Consider the following 4602-nt stretch of genomic DNA (forward strand, 5'->3'; position numbering starts at 1 on the left):
GCCATGTGGGCGGAAACGAAGGTCCTGCTCGCGAGCCGGTTCAGGAAGGTGGTCCCGTTCAGTCGGTTGCTGAGTGAGGCCATGGTATACCAAACGCGGCCGGGCCAAAACCTGGGAGATTATTGCTTCTAGAAATTGTACCTAATACAAGGACTGGACGCGGTATTCCGGGAGGTGTATCAGGTCGACATGGTGATCGCGGGAATAACGGACCCTGGGGTAGCCCGCACCGTGCGCTCGGCACAGCACACGGATCCGGACGCACTTTACGTGTTCATGAATTTGCTGGGCGATATGCCGCCGCGCGCGCAGGTAACAAGGATCACTCCGCGCCGAGCACGTCCAGGGGAGCAAGACCGCCTGCACCAAGGACAGCAGGTAAAGACGGGGCGGGTAACAGCGACCGGCCAGCTCCGAGAAGCGGCAGATGCTACCTGTGCGGAGGGGTGGGGCACTTGGCGAGGCAGTGCCGTAAAAACCCACAGAAGGATGGTCCGAGTAAGGTAAATACTTTGAACCATTCTAAGACAAACGCGAATATGTACGAAATTGGAATTCGTGTTAATGGGAAACGGATCGGTAGCCTCATTGACAGCGATCGATAACCGTGAAGTCTCGCGTACGTATTTGTTCACGATCGCGCGCGAATGAGTCTCTGCTCTCCGTGCCTGGGCGCGGGTTCTACGCGCGCTGTGATTGGCCAGTGTTTTTCGTTAATAATTCGAAAACGAAGCTTCAAAGTACATTTTGGAAAAGGAAAAAGTTGTTCAGAGTCACCCCAGCAACCCCCCATTTCCGGGTGTTCGAAGAGTTACGGGACACCCTGTATACATATAGGTAACAACTGTGAGCCTCCGAGCGGCGCGGTGTAGTGAATTTACTCCTGATAAACCTTAAACGGTCAATAGATTTGGCTTCTAGTATAGTCTTAGAGTTCATCAACGCATTTTTCCCGCTTGCGCAGTCATTCATGCTTCGTGATAACCATCCTGTATGTCTAAGTAGATAGAGCGGTAGCACGACATCTTGGCAAAGGAGTCGGGGTCAAAAAGAATCTAATTGTCTTGTATATGTAAGTCATGCTATAGTTTGCTTTACGACGCGTCAATCGCTCTTGAGTATATAAAAACGAAGTACCATCAAGGCATATGCACCGCAGAAATGCAAACTTTCTGTGTTCATAGAATAATATCTGGGCCTGGGCAGCTAGTTTATAAGGTATCGAATAAATAAGAGATCTTTGAACAAAAACTAGGCATCTGCGTCATAAACTCAAGAGCTTAATAAGATTAGTTGCATGAATTTACAATAAAACCTCCATTATATGAACTGGACATTTAATTTTCATTTTACTTATTTGGGAAAATATAATATAAATCCTTTTCCTTCATTTTATTCCTTATTTTATTGTATTCTACCTATGTTACTTTTTTCTTTCAAATATCAACATCATGATAATGGTATTAAAATACCAAGACTAGTTTTCTCCTACATTTTAAATAATTAAAATATATATTTGCTGCGTCACTCTTTGATACATAAGTCTTTAGTAGCAATTAATAGGTCTAAATTATGTTCAGTTGTACATATCATTAATCAATTAAGCTCTTATTATCTTCTACTTTTCCTTATTGTATTCAAGTTTTGTTATAAAAATTAAAATTGTGTAAATAATTAAATTACCCAGCTCATATTGATTTTCATACTGCAAGACTATATACTACAAATAAAGTTTCATACCGCTGTTTTATTTGAAATATAAAATACATTTTTCAGTTTTACTTATATTCGTTCAGGAATATATATTAGTACATCAAAATTAATATATCAGTATTCAAATAATGAAAATTATGCTATGCACAAGAGCGTTCAATAAATATCAAGTATGATAATTTATATTTTTGCAAAAAAAATATACTTTCCTGGAAATCTAGCGAAGGGTATTCCCATACAGCTATCCATCTTTGTAAAATCCTCATCATCTTGAACCCAACACATACACATTGTATTGCACATACATGGTACACTGTAGCACTCTATCACACTCAATGTATAAAAAATAAAAATGATTGGAATATAACTGTGATTCACGACCTTGTTCAAAAGTATCTGTATAGAATGAACAAATAATACAAATTAGATAAGATGTTAAAAATTGAGTTGGGATAAAATATATGTATTTTCATCTCTCAAAACTCTAAACAAATGGAAATTTAATTCTATTAGTACTCTTTGTGCTACTTTATTTCCTAAATATGGCATGAAGTATAATACTGAATACATACAACAAATTTTAATTAGTGAGAAATAATTGTATGTAAATGTAACAGAAAATTGATTATAAAAGTGTATTAAATGAATTAGTAAACTTCAAATATATTTAAAACAGAAATATCTAAATATAAGAACATACCTTATTATACAATTAAATTACATTTTTTCACATCAGAATGATATAAATTCTAAAAGCATTGTAACTAGGTATTTACAATTTAAAAAACATTACTACCTTTATTCATTTGTAATTTCTGTTTATTTTACATCATTAAATTAAGTTCTTGAAGAACTTATTCAATTATTTGTCATTTAATTAACTCATATTTTATAAGAATCACGAAACATGTGAACAAATTAACAAGTCACCCATATCTTTCATTACATCATTCTTCAAAATAAAAAAAAATTACCTATCTTTTGCTATATACACTTATATACGAAACAAATAAATAAGTAAACTCACTAAATAAATAAGTATTCAAAATGGAACAAAGTAAACCACACAAACCTTTTTGTATATCAATTTCTTCAATATTTTTGTCAGTTCATCCGAACCGTTATTTATCAATTTAATTTTACTACTCAACTAAACATTTTAGAGTAAATTATAACTTTTGAACAGCTTTCACGTTCTATTTTACGTATTCACGCTCGAGAAGACCAACAAGGAGACAACAATCCGTAACCTCAGGAGAAATAATACTGAAAGGGCGCAGGTACGATACCGGAAAAGTAGTCAGCGCATGTCCTTCGGTTCTCTGGATTGAAACCAAAAGCAAAACAAAGCTAAAGCTACGTGTACATTGCTGCCGTAAATATAGAAATGTTGTTGAATTTATGTGTTATGAAAAACATTGCTTTGGATCTCTTCGATCCATTGTGTACTATGAAAAACGTTGAGTTTGCCTTATGTGCCACGGAATGTATCACGTTTATTTAAACAAATATAAAGACCAAAGAGTCTATTGCGTGCTGTCACGCAGTTTCATCTCTTACGCTAATACTTTGGCGTAATTATTTAGTACTTTAATTCTTCTACTGACAAAGCCAGAATGAGAAAAATTTGTTTTACTCCAAAGTGAAACTTACAGAACATTAGTTAGGTTTTCTGTAGAAACGGTTTACGGCACGATCGACCGGGAACGGTTATTTTTGAGTTCAGGATTTTCGTTTATTGCTTGCACGGGTCTAATTACATCCTGCGAGGATCACTAGAATTGCTTTGCTAGATTTTTAGTAATTTGTGTCCCTCGCGCTCAATAGCCTACGAACATACCATAAACCACGAATATGTAACGGCCCGCTTGCCGATTAGTCACCCGGAGGAAATTCCAGATTTTTGGGACCTTCCGCCCACCCCACGCGACCGTCTCCCACCCTTCCAAGGTGACAGCGCGCTAAGGGCGCACTGGAAGGGCGGCAAAGACGATATTAGACACGCTGATTGGCAAATGCAATCGTTAACCATTAACCAATCAGCGTGTCCCAACGAAAATCCCTCTCACGGACGTCCGAGACGCGACGTCGGAGAGTTGAGTCGTCGAGTAGTCGTTCAACCACCACGAACAAGGAGAACCAAGGAGCAACCAGCTCTACCATAGATCAGTTTTTGCAAGTCCCAATCATTTGGGTGGTCCTTCGAACCAGTATCTAGACGGCACAACATCGTGCAAACATCCACAAAGCTCGAAAGTTCATCGCCAAAACCACGAGCATTAACAATTAGTCTATAACGAAACGTGCCTGAATAAACAATTGATTTAAAAATAATTCCGCCTATGACACTCCTGATTTTTCCCGCAGTTTACTTCTCCAAAAAATAAATTACCATACATTATTGTAACTTCTATTGTATATTCTACTTTAAATTAATAGCAAATTAATGAACTATATAATATAATAGAATTTATACAATTCAATTCTTTCCTACATATGTATTTCTTTTTCAATTTCTTCCTCATTACTGTAATGATTTTAGGATTTTAACTATCTTTTCGAAATATCCTAAATGTACTGACTTACATACATATGTCTTCGACAGTTAAATAGTGGATATTAAACATTTCAGTGTTTATAAACGTTATGTCAAAGGTTAGACTAATTTACAAAAACGCCTTGTTTGTGTAGGGGAGCTACCTCCAGGCACTCTTGACACGCCTCCAGGGTGTGCTGCGCCGTGTCCTGCGTCGGTGGCACTGCGTCGTTGCCTCCCGACAGATTCGACGCAGGTACCTACCGAAACACCCGTGTCCGGTAAGCACTTGCGTCATACGGTAGGTTAACCTACCCCGCGTCCTGCCCTTCCACCAATCGAAGACGGGCAGA

This window comes from Habropoda laboriosa, unplaced genomic scaffold (genome assembly GCF_001263275.1).
Source record: "Habropoda laboriosa isolate 0110345459 unplaced genomic scaffold, ASM126327v1 scaffold50, whole genome shotgun sequence".
NCBI lineage: Eukaryota > Metazoa > Arthropoda > Insecta > Hymenoptera > Apidae > Habropoda > Habropoda laboriosa.